This window comes from Lissotriton vulgaris, chromosome 9 (assembly GCF_964263255.1).
Source record: "Lissotriton vulgaris chromosome 9, aLisVul1.2, whole genome shotgun sequence".
In the NCBI taxonomy this organism is placed as follows: Eukaryota; Metazoa; Chordata; class Amphibia; order Caudata; family Salamandridae; genus Lissotriton; species Lissotriton vulgaris.
Genome location: NC_141697.1, coordinates 540,660,074 through 540,684,227, shown reverse-complemented (window position 1 = coordinate 540,684,227; position 24,154 = coordinate 540,660,074). Strand labels below are relative to the sequence as shown.

The window sequence follows — 24,154 nt, the reverse complement described above, 5'->3', positions numbered from 1 at the left end:
AACCGAGAGCTAACACATCAGAGGGCGTTGGTGGTATAGTGGTGAGCATAGCTGCTTCCCAAGCAGTTGACCCGGGTTCGATTCCCGGCCAACGCACTGAAAATACTTATATATTCTGCAAGCAGGATATATTGTAATGCAACATGTCACAAAATGGAAATTTCACGAACAGATTAATCAGCCATATATAAAAAAATAAACAAATACGTGGGCAAACATCTCAATCGCACCTTCTGCTACATACATTGTCCTAATATATGATAAGTTTCATAAAGCAGAGTCACAACACACATGTGCTGGTAATAAATTTGTTACAGTGGGCAAACAATGGAAGGGCTGAGGCCCGACCAGACATTGTAACTCCAGCATCTCTATGTTAAAAAGCATTTCTAGGCAATATCTAGCCTCTGAAAAAAATATGCAAGATCCACCGATAAATCTGGCAAAAGTCCCTAACATTTTGTGCATACTTGTGCTCTCACCTGAATGTAGCGCCACCTTGTAGCTGTCGAAGGAAACTGCTGCTCACAAAATGTTTTATCAGAAGGCAAGTTGAGAGGAATCCAAGAGTCAGATGTCCATGGAAAGAACCACTCACTGAAGCAGGAATGTTGGAGGCTTCATATTCGCATAGTTTCCTGTCCAACGTCCACAACGCTCCCAAACGCTCAAAAGCATCACACGGGCAAGCCCTCACCAGGTATATCTCTAGCTCCAAGGTAAAGCCAAATCCTGAGCATGCTAGTGCTAGGATCACAGAGCGAGAGAGAGATGGTTCAAGAGCTACTGTCTTGATAAAGGCCTGAAACGGCTAGTGCCTAAGAGTGTCTGACTTTCAGTTATGACTGATGGTGAGAGGGGAAGATGAAGTTTTTCTGCACCCAGCATGCCTTGGGATATACTTATGCAAATGAGGTGAGAGCCAGACCAATCCCATGCTACTCTGCCTAATGCTCCTTATCTGCATAAAAAGAACACTTTCACAACGGAGCAGAGTGGCGCAGCGGAAGCGTGCTGGGCCCATAACCCAGAGGTCGATGGAGCGAAACCATCCTCTGCTAATTTTGCTTGATTTTACTTCCAAGGACCAAGCTGTCATTTCCACGCTACCAGCAAGGAAAAGCGCAAGCTTGTGCCAGCTATGTGAGAAAAGACTTCTCAACTATCTGTGTCTGCTGAAATACAAGAGAGGGATCGTCAAAGGCTCCACACTGTACTTTGAAAGTAAAGGCACACAATAATAAGCATGAATGACTGGTGGGACCTTCAAACACTTTTATGTGGAGGCTTTGAATTTCATTCTTCCCTTTTTTGTTCTGCTCTTATCTATCTCCTGGGCATTTCATGGAATGTTCTCTATTTCTCTTCCCTGCTTTGCTTCCCATGCTGCCTCTATGTGTTCATATCTATTATTTGTATTGCTGCTTTCCATTCTTCTCTTCTGCACAGCTTTGTCCTTGGTTTCAATCCCAGTTCCTTACCCTCTACAAAAACTTTCTATTGCTTTTCATGTTGGTATCTAAACCAAATGCACCATTGAAGCTGGTGCATGATAGTCATTGAACTCAGGGTCCTAATGTTTAGAACCGAGAGCGCAAAGATCAGAGGGCGTTGGTGGTATAGTGGTGAGCATAGCTGCCTTCCAAGCAGTTGACCCGGGTTCGATTCCCGGCCAACGCAGTACAAATACTTATATATTCTGCAAGCAGGATATATTTTAAAGCAACATTTCACAAAATGGTAATATAATTAAGAGGTTAATCAGCCATTATATAAAAAATAAACAAATATGTAGGCAAGCATTTCGATCGCCCCTTCTGCTATATTCATTGTCCTAATATATGATAAGTTTCATAAAGCAGAGTCACCACTCACATGTACTGGTAAAAAAATATGTTACAGTGGGCAGACAATGAAAGGGCTGAGGCCCAACCAGACATTTTAACTCCAGCATCTCTATGTTAAAAAGCATTTCCTAGGCAATATTTAGCCTCTGAAAAAAATATGCAAGATCCAGCAATAAATCTGGCAAAAGTCCCCAACATTTTGTGCATACTTGTGCCCTCACCTGAATGTAGCACCACCTTGTAGCCGTCGGAGGTAACTGCAGCTCACAAAATGTTTCATCAGAGGGCAAGTTTAGAGGAATCCAAAAGGCAGATGTCCATGGAAAGAGCCTCCGACTGCAGCAGGAAGTTTGGATGCTTCAAATTTGCATAGCTTCCAGTCCAACGTCCTCTCATGTACCGAACGCTCCCAAACGCTCTAAAGCCTTATACCGGCAAGCCCTCACCGGGTAGATCTCTGGCTCCCAGGAAAAGCCAAATACTGAGCATGCAAGCACTAGGATCACAGAGAGAGAGAGAGACAGAGAGCGTCGGAGAGCTGTTGTCTTGTTAAAGGCCTGAAACGGCTAGTGCCTAAGAGGGTCTGGACTTTCAGTTGTGACTGATTGTGAGAGGGGAAGATAAAGATTTTCTGCACCCAGCATGCCTTGCGATATACTTAGGCAAATGAGGTGAGAGCCCGACCAATCCCACGTCACTTCTCTGAATGCCTCCTCATCTGCATAAAGAGAACACTTTCACAAAGGAGCAGAGTGGCGCAGCGGAAGCGTGCTGGGCCCATAACCCAGAGGTCGATGGATCGAAACCATCCTCTGCTAATTTTGCTTGATTTTCCTTCCAAGGACCAAGCTGTCATTTCCACATAGCCAGAAAGGAAAAGTGCAAGCTTGTGCCAGCTATGTGAGAAAAGACTTCTCAACTATTCGTGTCTGTGTAATACAAGAGTGATCGTGAAAGGTACAACCCTGTACTTTGAAAGTAAAGACACACAATTATAACCATAAATGACTGACTGGTGGGAGCTTCACACAACTTTCTGGGCATGCTTTGAATTTCATTCTTCCCTTTTTGTTCTGCTCTTATATATCTCCTGGGCATTTCATGGAATGTTCTCTTTCTCTTCCCTGCTTTGCTTCCCATGCTGCCTATATATGCTCATTTCTACTATTTGTACTGTTGCTTTTCATTTCTTCTCTTCTGCACAACTTTGTCCTTGGTTTCAATCCCCAGTTCCTTACCCTCTGCAAAAAACGTTCTACTGCTTCTCATGTTGGTATCTAAACCAAATGCACCATTGAAGCTGGTGCAAGATAGTCATTGATTTCTGCAACGTAATATTTAGAACCGAGAGCTAACACATCAGAGGGCGTTGGTGGTATAGTGGTGAGCATAGCTGCTTCCCAAGCAGTTGACCCGGGTTCGATTCCCGGCCAACGCACTGAAAATACTTATATATTCTGCAAGCAGGATATATTGTAATGCAACATGTCACGAAATGGAAATTTCACGAACAGATTAATCAGCCATATATAAAAAAATAAACAAATACGTGGGCAAACATCTCAATCGCACCTTCTGCTACATACATTGTCCTAATATATGATAAGTTTCATAAAGCAGAGTCACAACACACATGTGCTGGTAATAAATTTGTTACAGTGGGCAAACAATGGAAGGGCTGAGGCCCGACCAGACATTGTAACTCCAGCATCTCTATGTTAAAAAGCATTTCTAGGCAATATCTAGCCTCTGAAAAAATATGCAAGATCCACCGATAAATCTGGCAAAAGTCCCTAACATTTTGTGCATACTTGTGCTCTCACCTGAATGTAGCGCCACCTTGTAGCTGTCGAAGGAAACTGCTGCTCACAAAATGTTTTATCAGAAGGCAAGTTGAGAGGAATCCAAGAGTCAGATGTCCATGGAAAGAACCACTCACTGAAGCAGGAATGTTGGAGGCTTCATATTCGCATAGTTTCCTGTCCAACGTCCACTCACGTCCCGAACGCTCAAAAGCCTCACACCGGGCAAGCCCTCACCGGGTATATCTCTGGCTCCAAGGTAAAGCCAAATCCTGAGCATGCTAGTGCTAGGATCACAGAGCGAGAGAGAGATGGTTCAAGAGCTACTGTCTTGATAAAGGCCTGAAACGGCTAGTGCCTAAGAGTGTCTGACTTTCAGTTATGACTGATTGTGAGAGGGGAAGATGAAGTTTTTCTGCACCCAGCATGCCTTGGGATATACTTATGCAAATGAGGTGAGAGCCAGACCAATCCCATGCTACTCTGCCTAATGCTCCTTATCTGCATAAAAAGAACACTTTCACAACGGAGCAGAGTGGCGCAGCGGAAGCGTGCTGGGCCCATAACCCAGAGGTCGATGGATCGAAACCATCCTCTGCTAATTTTGCTTGATTTTACTTCCAAGGACCAAGCTGTCATTTCCACGCTACCAGCAAGGAAAAGCGCAAGCTTGTGCCAGCTATGTGAGAAAAGACTTCTCAACTATCTGTGTCTGCTGAAATACAAGAGAGGGATCGTCAAAAGCTCCACACTGTACTTTGAAAGTAAAGGCACACAATAATAAGCATGAATGACTGGTGGGACCTTCAAACACTTTTATGTGGAGGCTTTGAATTTCATTCTTCCCTTTTTTGTTCTGCTCTTATCTATCTCCTGGGCATTTCATGGAATGTTCTCTATTTCTCTTCCCTGCTTTGCTTCCCATGCTGCCTCTATGTGTTCATATCTATTATTTGTATTGCTGCTTTCCATTCTTCTCTTCTGCACAGCTTTGTCCTTGGTTTCAATCCCAGTTCCTTACCCTCTACAAAAACTTTCTATTGCTTTTCATGTTGGTATCTAAACCAAATGCACCATTGAAGCTGGTGCATGATAGTCATTGAACTCAGGGTCCTAATGTTTAGAACCGAGAGCACAAAGATCAGAGGGCGTTGGTGGTATAGTGGTGAGCATAGCTGCCTTCCAAGCAGTTGACCCGGGTTCGATTCCCGGCCAACGCAGTACAAATACTTATATATTCTGCAAGCAGGATATATTTTAAAGCAACATTTCACAAAATGGTAATATAATTAAGAGGTTAATCAGCCATTATATAAAAAATAAACAAATATGTAGGCAAGCATTTCGATCGCCCCTTCTGCTATATTCATTGTCCTAATATATGATAAGTTTCATAAAGCAGAGTCACCACTCACATGTACTGGTAAAAAAATATGTTACAGTGGGCAGACAATGAAAGGGCTGAGGCCCGACCAGACATTTTAACTCCAGCATCTCTATGTTAAAAAGCATTTCCGAGGCAATATTTAGCCTCTGAAAAAAATATGCAAGGTCCAGCAATAAATCTGGCAAAAGTCCCCAACATTTTGTGCATACTTGTGCCCTCACCTGAATGTAGCACCACCTTGTAGCCGTCGGAGGTAACTGCAGCTCACAAAATGTTTCATCAGAGGGCAAGTTTAGAGGAATCCAAAAGGCAGATGTCCATGGAAAGAGCCTCCGACTGCAGCAGGAAGTTTGGATGCTTCAAATTTGCATAGCTTCCAGTCCAACGTCCTCTCATGTACCGAACGCTCCCAAACGCTCTAAAGCCTTATACCGGCAAGCCCTCACCGGGTAGATCTCTGGCTCCCAGGAAAAGCCAAATACTGAGCATGCAAGCACTAGGATCACAGAGAGAGAGAGAGACAGAGAGCGTCGGAGAGCTGTTGTCTTGTTAAAGGCCTGAAACGGCTAGTGCCTAAGAGGGTCTGGACTTTCAGTTGTGACTGATTGTGAGAGGGGAAGATAAAGATTTTCTGCACCCAGCATGCCTTGCGATATACTTAGGCAAATGAGGTGAGAGCCCGACCAATCCCACGTCACTTCTCTGAATGCCTCCTCATCTGCATAAAGAGAACACTTTCACAAAGGAGCAGAGTGGCGCAGCGGAAGCGTGCTGGGCCCATAACCCAGAGGTCGATGGATCGAAACCATCCTCTGCTAATTTTGCTTGATTTTCCTTCCAAGGACCAAGCTGTCATTTCCACATAGCCAGAAAGGAAAAGTGCAAGCTTGTGCCAGCTATGTGAGAAAAGACTTCTCAACTATTCGTGTCTGTGTAATACAAGAGTGATCGTGAAAGGTACAACCCTGTACTTTGAAAGTAAAGACACACAATTATAACCATAAATGACTGACTGGTGGGAGCTTCACACAACTTTCTGGGCATGCTTTGAATTTCATTCTTCCCTTTTTGTTCTGCTCTTATCTATCTCCTGGGCATTTCATGGAATGTTCTCTTTCTCTTCCCTGCTTTGCTTCCCATGCTGCCTATATATGCTCATTTCTACTATTTGTACTGTTGCTTTTCATTTCTTCTCTTCTGCACAACTTTGTCCTTGGTTTCAATCCCCAGTTCCTTACCCTCTGCAAAAAACGTTCTACTGCTTCTCATGTTGGTATCTAAACCAAATGCACCATTGAAGCTGGTGCAAGATAGTCATTGATTTCTGCAACGTAATATTTAGAACCGAGAGCTAACACATCAGAGGGCGTTGGTGGTATAGTGGTGAGCATAGCTGCTTCCCAAGCAGTTGACCCGGGTTCGATTCCCGGCCAACGCACTGAAAATACTTATATATTCTGCAAGCAGGATATATTGTAATGCAACATGTCACAAAATGGAAATTTCACGAACAGATTAATCAGCCATATATAAAAAAATAAACAAATACGTGGGCAAACATCTCAATCGCACCTTCTGCTACATACATTGTCCTAATATATGATAAGTTTCATAAAGCAGAGTCACAACACACATGTGCTGGTAATAAATTTGTTACAGTGGGCAAACAATGGAAGGGCTGAGGCCCGACCAGACATTGTAACTCCAGTATCTCTATGTTAAAAAGCATTTCTAGGCAATATCTAGCCTCTGAAAAAATATGCAAGATCCACCGATAAATCTGGCAAAAGTCCCTAACATTTTGTGCATACTTGTGCTCTCACCTGAATGTAGCGCCACCTTGTAGCTGTCGAAGGAAACTGCTGCTCACAAAATGTTTTATCAGAAGGCAAGTTGAGAGGAATCCAAGAGTCAGATGTCCATGGAAAGAACCACTCACTGAAGCAGGAATGTTGGAGGCTTCATATTCGCATAGTTTCCTGTCCAACGTCCACTCACGTCCCGAACGCTCCCAAACGCTCAAAAGCCTCACACCGGGCAAGCCCTCACCGGGTATATCTCTGGCTCCAAGGTAAAGCCAAATCCTGAGCATGCTAGTGCTAGGATCACAGAGCGAGAGAGAGATGGTTCAAGAGCTACTGTCTTGATAAAGGCCTGAAACGGCTAGTGCCTAAGAGTGTCTGACTTTCAGTTATTACTGATTGTGAGAGGGGAAGATGAAGTTTTTCTGCACCCAGCATGCCTTGGGATATACTTATGCAAATGAGGTGAGAGCCAGACCAATCCCATGCTACTCTGCCTAATGCTCCTTATCTGCATAAAAAGAACACTTTCACAACGGAGCAGAGTGGCGCAGCGGAAGCGTGCTGGGCCCATAACCCAGAGGTCGATGGATCGAAACCATCCTCTGCTAATTTTGCTTGATTTTACTTCCAAGGACCAAGCTGTCATTTCCACGCTACCAGCAAGGAAAAGCGCAAGCTTGTGCCAGCTATGTGAGAAAAGACTTCTCAACTATCTGTGTCTGCTGAAATACAAGAGAGGGATCGTCAAAAGCTCCACACTGTACTTTGAAAGTAAAGGCACACAATAATAAGCATGAATGACTGGTGGGACCTTCAAACACTTTTATGTGGAGGCTTTGAATTTCATTCTTCCCTTTTTTGTTCTGCTCTTATCTATCTCCTGGGCATTTCATGGAATGTTCTCTATTTCTCTTCCCTGCTTTGCTTCCCATGCTGCCTCTATGTGTTCATATCTATTATTTGTATTGCTGCTTTCCATTCTTCTCTTCTGCACAGCTTTGTCCTTGGTTTCAATCCCAGTTCCTTACCCTCTACAAAAACTTTCTATTGCTTTTCATGTTGGTATCTAAACCAAATGCACCATTGAAGCTGGTGCATGATAGTCATTGAACTCAGGGTCCTAATGTTTAGAACCGAGAGCGCAAAGATCAGAGGGCGTTGGTGGTATAGTGGTGAGCATAGCTGCCTTCCAAGCAGTTGACCCGGGTTCGATTCCCGGCCAACGCAGTACAAATACTTATATATTCTGCAAGCAGGATATATTTTAAAGCAACATTTCACAAAATGGTAATATAATTAAGAGGTTAATCAGCCATTATATAAAAAATAAACAAATATGTAGGCAAGCATTTCGATCGCCCCTTCTGCTATATTCATTGTCCTAATATATGATAAGTTTCATAAAGCAGAGTCACCACTCACATGTACTGGTAAAAAAATATGTTACAGTGGGCAGACAATGAAAGGGCTGAGGCCCGACCAGACATTTTAACTCCAGCATCTCTATGTTAAAAAGCATTTCCTAGGCAATATTTAGCCTCTGAAAAAAATATGCAAGATCCAGCAATAAATCTGGCAAAAGTCCCCAACATTTTGTGCATACTTGTGCCCTCACCTGAATGTAGCACCACCTTGTAGCCGTCGGAGGTAACTGCAGCTCACAAAATGTTTCATCAGAGGGCAAGTTTAGAGGAATCCAAAAGGCAGATGTCCATGGAAAGAGCCTCCGACTGCAGCAGGAAGTTTGGATGCTTCAAATTTGCATAGCTTCCAGTCCAACGTCCTCTCATGTACCGAACGCTCCCAAACGCTCTAAAGCCTTATACCGGCAAGCCCTCACCGGGTAGATCTCTGGCTCCCAGGTAAAGCCAAATACTGAGCATGCAAGCACTAGGATCACAGAGAGAGAGACAGAGAGCGTCGGAGAGCTGTTGTCTTGTTAAAGGCCTGAAACGGCTAGTGAATAAGAGGGTCTGGACTTTCAGTTGTGACTGATTGTGAGAGGGGAAGATAAAGATTTTCTGCACCCAGCATGCCTTGCGATATACTTAGGCAAATGAGGTGAGAGCCCGACCAATCCCACGTCACTTCTCTGAATGCCTCCTCATCTGCATAAACAGAACACTTTCACAAAGGAGCAGAGTGGCGCAGCGGAAGCGTGCTGGGCCCATAACCCAGAGGTCGATGGATCGAAACCATCCTCTGCTAATTTTGCTTGATTTTCCTTCCAAGGACCAAGCTGTCATTTCCACATAGCCAGAAAGGAAAAGTGCAAGCTTGTACCAGCTATGTGAGAAAAGACTTCTCAACTATTCGTGTCTGTGTAATACAAGAGTGATCGTGAAAGGTACAACCCTGTACTTTGAAAGTAAAGACACACAATTATAACCATAAATGACTGGTGGGAGCTTCACACAACTTTCTGGGCATGCTTTGAATTTCATTCTTCCCTTTTTGTTCTGCTCTTATCTATCTCCTGGGCATTTCATGGAATGTTCTCTTTCTCTTCCCTGCTTTGCTTCCCATGCTGCCTATATATGCTCATTTCTACTATTTGTACTGTTGCTTTTCATTTCTTCTCTTCTGCACAACTTTGTCCTTGGTTTCAATCCCCAGTTCCTTACCCTCTGCAAAAAACGTTCTACTGCTTCTCATGTTGGTATCTAAACCAAATGCACCATTGAAGCTGGTGCAAGATAGTCATTGATTTCTGCAACGTAATATTTAGAACCGAGAGCTAACACATCAGAGGGCGTTGGTGGTATAGTGGTGAGCATAGCTGCTTCCCAAGCAGTTGACCCGGGTTCGATTCCCGGCCAACGCACTGAAAATACTTATATATTCTGCAAGCAGGATATATTGTAATGCAACATGTCACAAAATGGAAATTTCACGAACAGATTAATCAGCCATATATAAAAAAATAAACAAATACGTGGGCAAACATCTCAATCGCACCTTCTGCTACATACATTGTCCTAATATATGATAAGTTTCATAAAGCAGAGTCACAACACACATGTGCTGGTAATAAATTTGTTACAGTGGGCAAACAATGGAAGGGCTGAGGCCCGACCAGACATTGTAACTCCAGCATCTCTATGTTAAAAAGCATTTCTAGGCAATATCTAGCCTCTGAAAAAAATATGCAAGATGAACCGATAAATCTGGCAAAAGTCCCTAACATTTTGTGCATACTTGTGCTCTCACCTGAATGTAGCGCCACCTTGTAGCTGTCGAAGGAAACTGCTGCTCACAAAATGTTTTATCAGAAGGCAAGTTGAGAGGAATCCAAGAGTCAGATGTCCATGGAAAGAACCACTCACTGAAGCAGGAATGTTGGAGGCTTCATATTCGCATAGTTTCCTGTCCAACGTCCACAACGCTCCCAAACGCTCAAAAGCCTCACACGGGCAAGCCCTCACCGGGTATATCTCTAGCTCCAAGGTAAAGCCAAATCCTGAGCATGCTAGTGCTAGGATCACAGAGCGAGAGAGAGATGGTTCAAGAGCTACTGTCTTGATAAAGGCCTGAAACGGCTAGTGCCTAAGAGTGTCTGACTTTCAGTTATGACTGATGGTGAGAGGGGAAGATGAAGTTTTTCTGCACCCAGCATGCCTTGGGATATACTTATGCAAATGAGGTGAGAGCCAGACCAATCCCATGCTACTCTGCCTAATGCTCCTTATCTGCATAAAAAGAACACTTTCACAACGGAGCAGAGTGGCGCAGCGGAAGCGTGCTGGGCCCATAACCCAGAGGTCGATGGAGCGAAACCATCCTCTGCTAATTTTGCTTGATTTTACTTCCAAGGACCAAGCTGTCATTTCCACGCTACCAGCAAGGAAAAGCGCAAGCTTGTGCCAGCTATGTGAGAAAAGACTTCTCAACTATCTGTGTCTGCTGAAATACAAGAGAGGGATCGTCAAAGGCTCCACACTGTACTTTGAAAGTAAAGGCACACAATAATAAGCATGAATGACTGGTGGGACCTTCAAACACTTTTATGTGGAGGCTTTGAATTTCATTCTTCCCTTTTTTGTTCTGCTCTTATCTATCTCCTGGGCATTTCATGGAATGTTCTCTATTTCTCTTCCCTGCTTTGCTTCCCATGCTGCCTCTATGTGTTCATATCTATTATTTGTATTGCTGCTTTCCATTCTTCTCTTCTGCACAGCTTTGTCCTTGGTTTCAATCCCAGTTCCTTACCCTCTACAAAAACTTTCTATTGCTTTTCATGTTGGTATCTAAACCAAATGCACCATTGAAGCTGGTGCATGATAGTCATTGAACTCAGGGTCCTAATGTTTAGAACCGAGAGCGCAAAGATCAGAGGGCGTTGGTGGTATAGTGGTGAGCATAGCTGCCTTCCAAGCAGTTGACCCGGGTTCGATTCCCGGCCAACGCAGTACAAATACTTATATATTCTGCAAGCAGGATATATTTTAAAGCAACATTTCACAAAATGGTAATATAATTAAGAGGTTAATCAGCCATTATATAAAAAATAAACAAATATGTAGGCAAGCATTTCGATCGCCCCTTCTGCTATATTCATTGTCCTAATATATGATAAGTTTCATAAAGCAGAGTCACCACTCACATGTACTGGTAAAAAAATATGTTACAGTGGGCAGACAATGAAAGGGCTGAGGCCCAACCAGACATTTTAACTCCAGCATCTCTATGTTAAAAAGCATTTCCTAGGCAATATTTAGCCTCTGAAAAAAATATGCAAGATCCAGCAATAAATCTGGCAAAAGTCCCCAACATTTTGTGCATACTTGTGCCCTCACCTGAATGTAGCACCACCTTGTAGCCGTCGGAGGTAACTGCAGCTCACAAAATGTTTCATCAGAGGGCAAGTTTAGAGGAATCCAAAAGGCAGATGTCCATGGAAAGAGCCTCCGACTGCAGCAGGAAGTTTGGATGCTTCAAATTTGCATAGCTTCCAGTCCAACGTCCTCTCATGTACCGAACGCTCCCAAACGCTCTAAAGCCTTATACCGGCAAGCCCTCACCGGGTAGATCTCTGGCTCCCAGGAAAAGCCAAATACTGAGCATGCAAGCACTAGGATCACAGAGAGAGAGAGAGACAGAGAGCGTCGGAGAGCTGTTGTCTTGTTAAAGGCCTGAAACGGCTAGTGCCTAAGAGGGTCTGGACTTTCAGTTGTGACTGATTGTGAGAGGGGAAGATAAAGATTTTCTGCACCCAGCATGCCTTGCGATATACTTAGGCAAATGAGGTGAGAGCCCGACCAATCCCACGTCACTTCTCTGAATGCCTCCTCATCTGCATAAAGAGAACACTTTCACAAAGGAGCAGAGTGGCGCAGCGGAAGCGTGCTGGGCCCATAACCCAGAGGTCGATGGATCGAAACCATCCTCTGCTAATTTTGCTTGATTTTCCTTCCAAGGACCAAGCTGTCATTTCCACATAGCCAGAAAGGAAAAGTGCAAGCTTGTGCCAGCTATGTGAGAAAAGACTTCTCAACTATTCGTGTCTGTGTAATACAAGAGTGATCGTGAAAGGTACAACCCTGTACTTTGAAAGTAAAGACACACAATTATAACCATAAATGACTGACTGGTGGGAGCTTCACACAACTTTCTGGGCATGCTTTGAATTTCATTCTTCCCTTTTTGTTCTGCTCTTATATATCTCCTGGGCATTTCATGGAATGTTCTCTTTCTCTTCCCTGCTTTGCTTCCCATGCTGCCTATATATGCTCATTTCTACTATTTGTACTGTTGCTTTTCATTTCTTCTCTTCTGCACAACTTTGTCCTTGGTTTCAATCCCCAGTTCCTTACCCTCTGCAAAAAACGTTCTACTGCTTCTCATGTTGGTATCTAAACCAAATGCACCATTGAAGCTGGTGCAAGATAGTCATTGATTTCTGCAACGTAATATTTAGAACCGAGAGCTAACACATCAGAGGGCGTTGGTGGTATAGTGGTGAGCATAGCTGCTTCCCAAGCAGTTGACCCGGGTTTGATTCCCGGCCAACGCACTGAAAATACTTATATATTCTGCAAGCAGGATATATTGTAATGCAACATGTCACGAAATGGAAATTTCACGAACAGATTAATCAGCCATATATAAAAAAATAAACAAATACGTGGGCAAACATCTCAATCGCACCTTCTGCTACATACATTGTCCTAATATATGATAAGTTTCATAAAGCAGAGTCACAACACACATGTGCTGGTAATAAATTTGTTACAGTGGGCAAACAATGGAAGGGCTGAGGCCCGACCAGACATTGTAACTCCAGCATCTCTATGTTAAAAAGCATTTCTAGGCAATATCTAGCCTCTGAAAAAATATGCAAGATCCACCGATAAATCTGGCAAAAGTCCCTAACATTTTGTGCATACTTGTGCTCTCACCTGAATGTAGCGCCACCTTGTAGCTGTCGAAGGAAACTGCTGCTCACAAAATGTTTTATCAGAAGGCAAGTTGAGAGGAATCCAAGAGTCAGATGTCCATGGAAAGAACCACTCACTGAAGCAGGAATGTTGGAGGCTTCATATTCGCATAGTTTCCTGTCCAACGTCCACTCACGTCCCGAACGCTCAAAAGCCTCACACCGGGCAAGCCCTCACCGGGTATATCTCTGGCTCCAAGGTAAAGCCAAATCCTGAGCATGCTAGTGCTAGGATCACAGAGCGAGAGAGAGATGGTTCAAGAGCTACTGTCTTGATAAAGGCCTGAAACGGCTAGTGCCTAAGAGTGTCTGACTTTCAGTTATGACTGATTGTGAGAGGGGAAGATGAAGTTTTTCTGCACCCAGCATGCCTTGGGATATACTTATGCAAATGAGGTGAGAGCCAGACCAATCCCATGCTACTCTGCCTAATGCTCCTTATCTGCATAAAAAGAACACTTTCACAACGGAGCAGAGTGGCGCAGCGGAAGCGTGCTGGGCCCATAACCCAGAGGTCGATGGATCGAAACCATCCTCTGCTAATTTTGCTTGATTTTACTTCCAAGGACCAAGCTGTCATTTCCACGCTACCAGCAAGGAAAAGCGCAAGCTTGTGCCAGCTATGTGAGAAAAGACTTCTCAACTATCTGTGTCTGCTGAAATACAAGAGAGGGATCGTCAAAAGCTCCACACTGTACTTTGAAAGTAAAGGCACACAATAATAAGCATGAATGACTGGTGGGACCTTCAAACACTTTTATGTGGAGGCTTTGAATTTCATTCTTCCCTTTTTTGTTCTGCTCTTATCTATCTCCTGGGCATTTCATGGAATGTTCTCTATTTCTCTTCCCTGCTTTGCTTCCCATGCTGCCTCTATGTGTTCATATCTATTATTTGTATTGCTGCTTTCCATTCTTCTCTTCTGCACAGCTTTGTCCTTGGTTTCAATCCCAGTTCCTTACCCTCTACAAAAACTTTCTATTGCTTTTCATGTTGGTATCTAAACCAAATGCACCATTGAAGCTGGTGCATGATAGTCATTGAACTCAGGGTCCTAATGTTTAGAACCGAGAGCACAAAGATCAGAGGGCGTTGGTGGTATAGTGGTGAGCATAGCTGCCTTCCAAGCAGTTGACCCGGGTTCGATTCCCGGCCAACGCAGTACAAATACTTATATATTCTGCAAGCAGGATATATTTTAAAGCAACATTTCACAAAATGGTAATATAATTAAGAGGTTAATCAGCCATTATATAAAAAATAAACAAATATGTAGGCAAGCATTTCGATCGCCCCTTCTGCTATATTCATTGTCCTAATATATGATAAGTTTCATAAAGCAGAGTCACCACTCACATGTACTGGTAAAAAAATATGTTACAGTGGGCAGACAATGAAAGGGCTGAGGCCCGACCAGACATTTTAACTCCAGCATCTCTATGTTAAAAAGCATTTCCTAGGCAATATTTAGCCTCTGAAAAAAATATGCAAGGTCCAGCAATAAATCTGGCAAAAGTCCCCAACATTTTGTGCATACTTGTGCCCTCACCTGAATGTAGCACCACCTTGTAGCCGTCGGAGGTAACTGCAGCTCACAAAATGTTTCATCAGAGGGCAAGTTTAGAGGAATCCAAAAGGCAGATGTCCATGGAAAGAGCCTCCGACTGCAGCAGGAAGTTTGGATGCTTCAAATTTGCATAGCTTCCAGTCCAACGTCCTCTCATGTACCGAACGCTCCCAAACGCTCTAAAGCCTTATACCGGCAAGCCCTCACCGGGTAGATCTCTGGCTCCCAGGAAAAGCAAAATACTGAGCATGCAAGCACTAGGATCACAGAGAGAGAGAAAGACAGAGAGCGTCGGAGAGCTGTTGTCTTGTTAAAGGCCTGAAACGGCTAGTGCCTAAGAGGGTCTGGACTTTCAGTTGTGACTGATTGTGAGAGGGGAAGATAAAGATTTTCTGCACCCAGCATGCCTTGCGATATACTTAGGCAAATGAGGTGAGAGCCCGACCAATCCCACGTCACTTCTCTGAATGCCTCCTCATCTGCATAAAGAGAACACTTTCACAAAGGAGCAGAGTGGCGCAGCGGAAGCGTGCTGGGCCCATAACCCAGAGGTCGATGGATCGAAACCATCCTCTGCTAATTTTGCTTGATTTTCCTTCCAAGGACCAAGCTGTCATTTCCACATAGCCAGAAAGGAAAAGTGCAAGCTTGTGCCAGCTATGTGAGAAAAGACTTCTCAACTATTCGTGTCTGTGTAATACAAGAGTGATCGTGAAAGGTACAACCCTGTACTTTGAAAGTAAAGACACACAATTATAACCATAAATGACTGACTGGTGGGAGCTTCACACAACTTTCTGGGCATGCTTTGAATTTCATTCTTCCCTTTTTGTTCTGCTCTTATATATCTCCTGGGCATTTCATGGAATGTTCTCTTTCTCTTCCCTGCTTTGCTTCCCATGCTGCCTATATATGCTCATTTCTACTATTTGTACTGTTGCTTTTCATTTCTTCTCTTCTGCACAACTTTGTCCTTGGTTTCAATCCCCAGTTCCTTACCCTCTGCAAAAAACGTTCTACTGCTTCTCATGTTGGTATCTAAACCAAATGCACCATTGAAGCTGGTGCAAGATAGTCATTGATTTCTGCAACGTAATATTTAGAACCGAGAGCTAACACATCAGAGGGCGTTGGTGGTATAGTGGTGAGCATAGCTGCTTCCCAAGCAGTTGACCCGGGTTCGATTCCCGGCCAACGCACTGAAAATACTTATATATTCTGCAAGCAGGATATATTGTAATGCAACATGTCACAAAATGGAAATTTCACGAACAGATTAATCAGCCATATATAAAAAAATAAACAAATACGTGGGCAAACATCTCAATCGCACCTTCTGCTACATACATTGTCCTAATATATGATAAGTTTCATAAAGCAGAGTCACAACACACATGTGCTGGTAATAAATTTGTTACAGTGGGCAAACAATGGAAGGGCTGAGGCCCGACCAGACATTGTAACTCCAGCATCTCTATGTTAAAAAGCATTTCTAGGCAATATCTAGCCTCTGAAAAAATATGCAAGATCCACCGATAAATCTGGCAAAAGTCCCTAACATTTTGTGCATACTTGTGCTCTCACCTGAATGTAGCGCCACCTTGTAGCTGTCGAAGGAAACTGCTGCTCACAAAATGTTTTATCAGAAGGCAAGTTGAGAGGAATCCAAGAGTCAGATGTCCATGGAAAGAACCACTCACTGAAGCAGGAATGTTGGAGGCTTCATATTCGCATAGTTTCCTGTCCAACGTCCACTCACGTCCCGAACGCTCCCAAACGCTCAAAAGCCTCACACCGGGCAAGCCCTCACCGGGTATATCTCTGGCTCCAAGGTAAAGCCAAATCCTGAGCATGCTAGTGCTAGGATCACAGAGCGAGAGAGAGATGGTTCAAGAGCTACTGTCTTGATAAAGGCCTGAAACGGCTAGTGCCTAAGAGTGTCTGACTTTCAGTTATTACTGATTGTGAGAGGGGAAGATGAAGTTTTTCTGCACCCAGCATGCCTTGGGATATACTTATGCAAATGAGGTGAGAGCCAGACCAATCCCATGCTACTCTGCCTAATGCTCCTTATCTGCATAAAAAGAACACTTTCACAACGGAGCAGAGTGGCGCAGCGGAAGCGTGCTGGGCCCATAACCCAGAGGTCGATGGATCGAAACCATCCTCTGCTAATTTTGCTTGATTTTACTTCCAAGGACCAAGCTGTCATTTCCACGCTACCAGCAAGGAAAAGCGCAAGCTTGTGCCAGCTATGTGAGAAAAGACTTCTCAACTATCTGTGTCTGCTGAAATACAAGAGAGGGATCGTCAAAAGCTCCACACTGTACTTTGAAAGTAAAGGCACACAATAATAAGCATGAATGACTGGTGGGACCTTCAAACACTTTTATGTGGAGGCTTTGAATTTCATTCTTCCCTTTTTTGTTCTGCTCTTATCTATCTCCTGGGCATTTCATGGAATGTTCTCTATTTCTCTTCCCTGCTTTGCTTCCCATGCTGCCTCTATGTGTTCATATCTATTATTTGTATTGCTGCTTTCCATTCTTCTCTTCTGCACAGCTTTGTCCTTGGTTTCAATCCCATTTCCTTACCCTCTACAAAAACTTTCTATTGCTTTTCATGTTGGTATCTAAACCAAATGCACCATTGAAGCTGGTGCATGATAGTCATTGAACTCAGGGTCCTAATGTTTAGAACCGAGAGCGCAAAGATCAGAGGGCGTTGGTGGTATAGTGGTGAGCATAGCTGCCTTCCAAGCAGTTGACCCGGGTTCGATTCCCGGCCAACGCAGTACAAATACTTATATATTCTGCAAGCAGGATATATTTTAAAGCAACATTTCACAAAATGGTAATATAATTAAGAGGTTAATCAGCCATTATATAAAAAATAAACAAATATGTAGGCAAGCATTTCGATCGCCCCTTCTGCTATATTCATTGTCCTAATATATGATAAGTTTCATAAAGCAGAGTCACCACTCACATGTACTGGTAAAAAAATATGTTACAGTGGGCAGACAATGAAAGGGCTGAGGCCCGACCAGACATTTTAACTCCAGCATCTCTATGTTAAAAAGCATTTCCTAGGCAATATTTAGCCTCTGAAAAAAATATGCAAGATCCAGCAATAAATCTGGCAAAAGTCCCCAACATTTTGTGCATACTTGTGCCCTCACCTGAATGTAGCACCACCTTGTAGCCGTCGGAGGTAACTGCAGCTCACAAAATGTTTCATCAGAGGGCAAGTTTAGAGGAATCCAAAAGGCAGATGTCCATGGAAAGAGCCTCCGACTGCAGCAGGAAGTTTGGATGCTTCAAATTTGCATAGCTTCCAGTCCAACGTCCTCTCATGTACCGAACGCTCCCAAACGCTCTAAAGCCTTATACCGGCAAGCCCTCACCGGGTAGATCTCTGGCTCCCAGGTAAAGCCAAATACTGAGCATGCAAGCACTAGGATCACAGAGAGAGAGAGAGACAGAGAGCGTCGGAGAGCTGTTGTCTTGTTAAAGGCCTGAAACGGCTAGTGAATAAGAGGGTCTGGACTTTCAGTTGTGACTGATTGTGAGAGGGGAAGATAAAGATTTTCTGCACCCAGCATGCCTTGCGATATACTTAGGCAAATGAGGTGAGAGCCCGACCAATCCCACGTCACTTCTCTGAATGCCTCCTCATCTGCATAAACAGAACACTTTCACAAAGGAGCAGAGTGGCGCAGCGGAAGCGTGCTGGGCCCATAACCCAGAGGTCGATGGATCGAAACCATCCTCTGCTAATTTTGCTTGATTTTCCTTCCAAGGACCAAGCTGTCATTTCCACATAGCCAGAAAGGAAAAGTGCAAGCTTGTACCAGCTATGTGAGAAAAGACTTCTCAACTATTCGTGTCTGTGTAATACAAGAGTGATCGTGAAAGGTACAACCCTGTACTTTGAAAGTAAAGACACACAATTATAACCATAAATGACTGGTGGGAGCTTCACACAACTTTCTGGGCATGCTTTGAATTTCATTCTTCCCTTTTTGTTCTGCTCTTATCTATCTCCTGGGCATTTCATGGAATGTTCTCTTTCTCTTCCCTGCTTTGCTTCCCATGCTGCCTATATATGCTCATTTCTACTATTTGTACTGTTGCTTTTCATTTCTTCTCTTCTGCACAACTTTGTCCTTGGTTTCAATCCCCAGTTCCTTACCCTCTGCAAAAAACGTTCTACTGCTTCTCATGTTGGTATCTAAACCAAATGCACCATTGAAGCTGGTGCAAGATAGTCATTGATTTCTGCAACGTAATATTTAGAACCGAGAGCTAACACATCAGAGGGCGTTGGTGGTATAGTGGTGAGCATAGCTGCTTCCCAAGCAGTTGACCCGGGTTCGATTCCCGGCCAACGCACTGAAAATACTTATATATTCTGCAAGCAGGATATATTGTAATGCAACATGTCACAAAATGGAAATTTCACGAACAGATTAATCAGCCATATATAAAAAAATAAACAAATACGTGGGCAAACATCTCAATCGCACCTTCTGCTACATACATTGTCCTAATATATGATAAGTTTCATAAAGCAGAGTCACAACACACATGTGCTGGTAATAAATTTGTTACAGTGGGCAAACAATGGAAGGGCTGAGGCCCGACCAGACATTGTAACTCCAGCATCTCTATGTTAAAAAGCATTTCTAGGCAATATCTAGCCTCTGAAAAAAATATGCAAGATCCACCGATAAATCTGGCAAAAGTCCCTAACATTTTGTGCATACTTGTGCTCTCACCTGAATGTAGCGCCACCTTGTAGCTGTCGAAGGAAACTGCTGCTCACAAAATGTTTTATCAGAAGGCAAGTTGAGAGGAATCCAAGAGTCAGATGTCCATGGAAAGAACCACTCACTGAAGCAGGAATGTTGGAGGCTTCATATTCGCATAGTTTCCTGTCCAACGTCCACAACGCTCCCAAACGCTAAAAAGCCTCACACCGGGCAAGCCCTCACCGGGTATATCTCTGGCTCCAAGGTAAAGCCAAATCCTGAGCATGCTAGTGCTAGGATCACAGAGCGAGAGAGAGATGGTTCAAGAGCTACTGTCTTGATAAAGGCCTGAAACGGCTAGTGCCTAAGAGTGTCTGACTTTCAGTTATGACTGATTGTGAGAGGGGAAGATGAAGTTTTTCTGCACCCAAGCATGCCTTGGGATATACTTATGCAAATGAGGTGAGAGCCAGACCAATCCCATGCTACTCTGCCTAATGCTCCTTATCTGCATAAAAAGAACACTTTCACAACGGAGCAGAGTGGCGCAGCGGAAGCGTGCTGGGCCCATAACCCAGAGGTCGATGGAGCGAAACCATCCTCTGCTAATTTTGCTTGATTTTACTTCCAAGGACCAAGCTGTCATTTCCACGCTACCAGCAAGGAAAAGCGCAAGCTTGTGCCAGCTATGTGAGAAAAGACTTCTCAACTATCTGTGTCTGCTGAAATACAAGAGAGGGATCGTCAAAGGCTCCACACTGTACTTTGAAAGTAAAGGCACACAATAATAAGCATGAATGACTGGTGGGACCTTCAAACACTTTTATGTGGAGGCTTTGAATTTCATTCTTCCCTTTTTTGTTCTGCTCTTATCTATCTCCTGGGCATTTCATGGAATGTTCTCTATTTCTCTTCCCTGCTTTGCTTCCCATGTTGCCTCTATGTGTTCATATCTATTATTTGTATTGCTGCTTTCCATTCTTCTCTTCTGCACAGCTTTGTCCTTGGTTTCAATCCCAGTTCCTTACCCTCTACAAAAACTTTCTATTGCTTTTCATGTTGGTATCTAAACCAAATGCACCATTGAAGCTGGTGCATGATAGTCATTGAACTCAGGGTCCTAATGTTTAGAACCGAGAGCGCAAAGATCAGAGGGCGTTGGTGGTATAGTGGTGAGCATAGCTGCCTTCCAAGCAGTTGACCCGGGTTCGATTCCCGGCCAACGCAGTACAAATACTTATATATTCTGCAAGCAGGATATATTTTAAAGCAACATTTCACAAAATGGTAATATAATTAAGAGGTTAATCAGCCATTATATAAAAAATAAACAAATATGTAGGCAAGCATTTCGATCGCCCCTTCTGCTATATTCATTGTCCTAATATATGATAAGTTTCATAAAGCAGAGTCACCACTCACATGTACTGGTAAAAAAATATGTTACAGTGGGCAGACAATGAAAGGGCTGAGGCCCGACCAGACATTTTAACTCCAGCATCTCTATGTTAAAAAGCATTTCCTAGGCAATATTTAGCCTCTGAAAAAAATATGCAAGGTCCAGCAATAAATCTGGCAAAAGTCCCCAACATTTTGTGCATACTTGTGCCCTCACCTGAATGTAGCACCACCTTGTAGCCGTCGGAGGTAACTGCAGCTCACAAAATGTTTCATCAGAGGGCAAGTTTAGAGGAATCCAAAAGGCAGATGTCCATGGAAAGAGCCTCCGACTGCAGCAGGAAGTTTGGATGCTTCAAATTTGCATAGCTTCCAGTCCAACGTCCTCTCATGTACCGAACGCTCCCAAACGCTCTAAAGCCTTATACCGGCAAGCCCTCGCCGGGTAGATCTCTGGCTCCCAGGAAAAGCCAAATACTGAGCATGCAAGCACTAGGATCACAGAGAGAGAGAGAGACAGAGAGCGTCGGAGAGCTGTTGTCTTGTTAAAGGCCTGAAACGGCTAGTGCCTAAGAGGGTCTGGACTTTCAGTTGTGACTGATTGTGAGAGGGGAAGATAAAGATTTTCTGCACCCAGCATGCCTTGCGATATACTTAGGCAAATGAGGTGAGAGCCCGACCAATCCCACGTCACTTCTCTGAATGCCTCCTCATCTGCATAAAGAGAACACTTTCACAAAGGAGCAGAGTGGCGCAGCGGAAGCCTGCTGGGCCCATAACCCAGAGGTCGATGGATCGAAACCATCCTCTGCTAATTTTGCTTGATTTTCCTTCCAAGGACCAAGCTGTCATTTCCACATAGCCAGAAAGGAAAAGTGCAAGCTTGTGCCAGCTATGTGAGAAAAGACTTCTCAACTATTCGTGTCTGTGTAATACAAGAGTGATCGTGAAAGGTACAACCCTGTACTTTGAAAGTAAAGACACACAATTATAACCATAAATGACTGACTGGTGGGAGCTTCACACAACTTTCTGGGCATGCTTTGAATTTCATTCTTCCCTTTTTGTTCTGCTCTTATCTATCTCCTGGGCATTTCATGGAATGTTCTCTTTCTCTTCCCTGCTTTGCTTCCCATGCTGCCTATATATGCTCATTTCTACTATTTGTACTGTTGCTTTTCATTTCTTCTCTTCTGCACAACTTTGTCCTTGGTTTCAATCCCCAGTTCCTTACCCTCTGCAAAAAACGTTCTACTGCTTCTCATGTTGGTATCTAAACCAAATGCACCATTGAAGCTGGTGCAAGATAGTCATTGATTTCTGCAACGTAATATTTAGAACCGAGAGCTAACACATCAGAGGGCGTTGGTGGTATAGTGGTGAGCATAGCTGCTTCCCAAGCAGTTGACCCGGGTTCGATTCCCGGCCAACGCACTGAAAATACTTATATATTCTGCAAGCAGGATATATTGTAATGCAACATGTCACAAAATGGAAATTTCACGAACAGATTAATCAGCCATATATAAAAAAATAAACAAATACGTGGGCAAACATCTCAATCGCACCTTCTGCTACATACATTGTCCTAATATATGATAAGTTTCATAAAGCAGAGTCACAACACACATGTGCTGGTAATAAATTTGTTACAGTGGGCAAACAATGGAAGGGCTGAGGCCCGACCAGACATTGTAACTCCAGCATCTCTATGTTAAAAAGCATTTCTAGGCAATATCTAGCCTCTGAAAAAAATATGCAAGATCCACCGATAAATCTGGCAAAAGTCCCTAACATTTTGTGCATACTTGTGCTCTCACCTGAATGTAGCGCCACCTTGTAGCTGTCGAAGGAAACTGCTGCTCACAAAATGTTTTATCAGAAGGCAAGTTGAGAGGAATCCAAGAGTCAGATGTCCATGGAAAGAACCACTCACTGAAGCAGGAATGTTGGAGGCTTCATATTCGCATAGTTTCCTGTCCAACGTCCACAACGCTCCCAAACGCTCAAAAGCCTCACACGGGCAAGCCCTCACCGGGTATATCTCTAGCTCCAAGGTAAAGCCAAATCCTGAGCATGCTAGTGCTAGGATCACAGAGCGAGAGAGAGATGGTTCAAGAGCTACTGTCTTGATAAAGGCCTGAAACGGCTAGTGCCTAAGAGTGTCTGACTTTCAGTTATGACTGATGGTGAGAGGGGAAGATGAAGTTTTTCTGCACCCAGCATGCCTTGGGATATACTTATGCAAATGAGGTGAGAGCCAGACCAATCCCATGCTACTCTGCCTAATGCTCCTTATCTGCATAAAAAGAACACTTTCACAACGGAGCAGAGTGGCGCAGCGGAAGCGTGCTGGGCCCATAACCCAGAGGTCGATGGAGCGAAACCATCCTCTGCTAATTTTGCTTGATTTTACTTCCAAGGACCAAGCTGTCATTTCCACGCTACCAGCAAGGAAAAGCGCAAGCTTGTGCCAGCTATGTGAGAAAAGACTTCTCAACTATCTGTGTCTGCTGAAATACAAGAGAGGGATCGTCAAAGGCTCCACACTGTACTTTGAAAGTAAAGGCACACAATAATAAGCATGAATGACTGGTGGGACCTTCAAACACTTTTATGTGGAGGCTTTGAATTTCATTCTTCCCTTTTTTGTTCTGCTCTTATCTATCTCCTGGGCATTTCATGGAATGTTCTCTATTTCTCTTCCCTGCTTTGCTTCCCATGCTGCCTCTATGTGTTCATATCTATTATTTGTATTGCTGCTTTCCATTCTTCTCTTCTGCACAGCTTTGTCCTTGGTTTCAATCCCAGTTCCTTACCCTCTACAAAAACTTTCTATTGCTTTTCATGTTGGTATCTAAACCAAATGCACCATTGAAGCTGGTGCATGATAGTCATTGAACTCAGGGTCCTAATGTTTAGAACCGAGAGCACAAAGATCAGAGGGCGTTGGTGGTATAGTGGTGAGCATAGCTGCCTTCCAAGCAGTTGACCCGGGTTCGATTCCCGGCCAACGCAGTACAAATACTTATATATTCTGCAAGCAGGATATATTTTAAAGCAACATTTCACAAAATGGTAATATAATTAAGAGGTTAATCAGCCATTATATAAAAAATAAACAAATATGTAGGCAAGCATTTCGATCGCCCCTTCTGC

The 24,154-nt window shown here is 43.6% G+C and overlaps 16 non-coding genes across 16 annotated transcripts; all 16 read left to right on the top strand.

The window, feature by feature from the left end:
- The first annotated feature begins 24 nt into the window (after window positions 1-24).
- TRNAG-CCC (transfer RNA glycine (anticodon CCC)) lies at window positions 25-96 on the top strand. Its single transcript has one exon. It is a non-coding gene; the product is annotated as a tRNA-Gly (tRNA).
- A 1,512-nt stretch (window positions 97-1,608) lies between these two features.
- Window positions 1,609-1,680, top strand: TRNAG-UCC (transfer RNA glycine (anticodon UCC)). Its single transcript has one exon. It is a non-coding gene; the product is annotated as a tRNA-Gly (tRNA).
- A 1,533-nt stretch (window positions 1,681-3,213) lies between these two features.
- Window positions 3,214-3,285, top strand: TRNAG-CCC (transfer RNA glycine (anticodon CCC)). The gene has a single exon. It is a non-coding gene; the product is annotated as a tRNA-Gly (tRNA).
- Window positions 3,286-4,797: 1,512 nt separating this feature from the next.
- Window positions 4,798-4,869, top strand: TRNAG-UCC (transfer RNA glycine (anticodon UCC)). Its single transcript has one exon. It is a non-coding gene; the product is annotated as a tRNA-Gly (tRNA).
- Window positions 4,870-6,402: 1,533 nt separating this feature from the next.
- Window positions 6,403-6,474, top strand: TRNAG-CCC (transfer RNA glycine (anticodon CCC)). The gene has a single exon. It is a non-coding gene; the product is annotated as a tRNA-Gly (tRNA).
- Window positions 6,475-7,996: 1,522 nt separating this feature from the next.
- On the top strand, window positions 7,997-8,068 carry TRNAG-UCC (transfer RNA glycine (anticodon UCC)). Its single transcript has one exon. It is a non-coding gene; the product is annotated as a tRNA-Gly (tRNA).
- Window positions 8,069-9,593: 1,525 nt separating this feature from the next.
- TRNAG-CCC (transfer RNA glycine (anticodon CCC)) lies at window positions 9,594-9,665 on the top strand. Its single transcript has one exon. It is a non-coding gene; the product is annotated as a tRNA-Gly (tRNA).
- A 1,512-nt stretch (window positions 9,666-11,177) lies between these two features.
- TRNAG-UCC (transfer RNA glycine (anticodon UCC)) lies at window positions 11,178-11,249 on the top strand. Its single transcript has one exon. It is a non-coding gene; the product is annotated as a tRNA-Gly (tRNA).
- Window positions 11,250-12,782: 1,533 nt separating this feature from the next.
- On the top strand, window positions 12,783-12,854 carry TRNAG-CCC (transfer RNA glycine (anticodon CCC)). Its single transcript has one exon. It is a non-coding gene; the product is annotated as a tRNA-Gly (tRNA).
- Window positions 12,855-14,366: 1,512 nt separating this feature from the next.
- Window positions 14,367-14,438, top strand: TRNAG-UCC (transfer RNA glycine (anticodon UCC)). The gene has a single exon. It is a non-coding gene; the product is annotated as a tRNA-Gly (tRNA).
- Window positions 14,439-15,971: 1,533 nt separating this feature from the next.
- On the top strand, window positions 15,972-16,043 carry TRNAG-CCC (transfer RNA glycine (anticodon CCC)). Its single transcript has one exon. It is a non-coding gene; the product is annotated as a tRNA-Gly (tRNA).
- Window positions 16,044-17,565: 1,522 nt separating this feature from the next.
- TRNAG-UCC (transfer RNA glycine (anticodon UCC)) lies at window positions 17,566-17,637 on the top strand. The gene has a single exon. It is a non-coding gene; the product is annotated as a tRNA-Gly (tRNA).
- A 1,529-nt stretch (window positions 17,638-19,166) lies between these two features.
- Window positions 19,167-19,238, top strand: TRNAG-CCC (transfer RNA glycine (anticodon CCC)). The gene has a single exon. It is a non-coding gene; the product is annotated as a tRNA-Gly (tRNA).
- A 1,514-nt stretch (window positions 19,239-20,752) lies between these two features.
- Window positions 20,753-20,824, top strand: TRNAG-UCC (transfer RNA glycine (anticodon UCC)). Its single transcript has one exon. It is a non-coding gene; the product is annotated as a tRNA-Gly (tRNA).
- Window positions 20,825-22,357: 1,533 nt separating this feature from the next.
- TRNAG-CCC (transfer RNA glycine (anticodon CCC)) lies at window positions 22,358-22,429 on the top strand. Its single transcript has one exon. It is a non-coding gene; the product is annotated as a tRNA-Gly (tRNA).
- A 1,512-nt stretch (window positions 22,430-23,941) lies between these two features.
- On the top strand, window positions 23,942-24,013 carry TRNAG-UCC (transfer RNA glycine (anticodon UCC)). Its single transcript has one exon. It is a non-coding gene; the product is annotated as a tRNA-Gly (tRNA).
- Window positions 24,014-24,154: the final 141 nt, after the last annotated feature.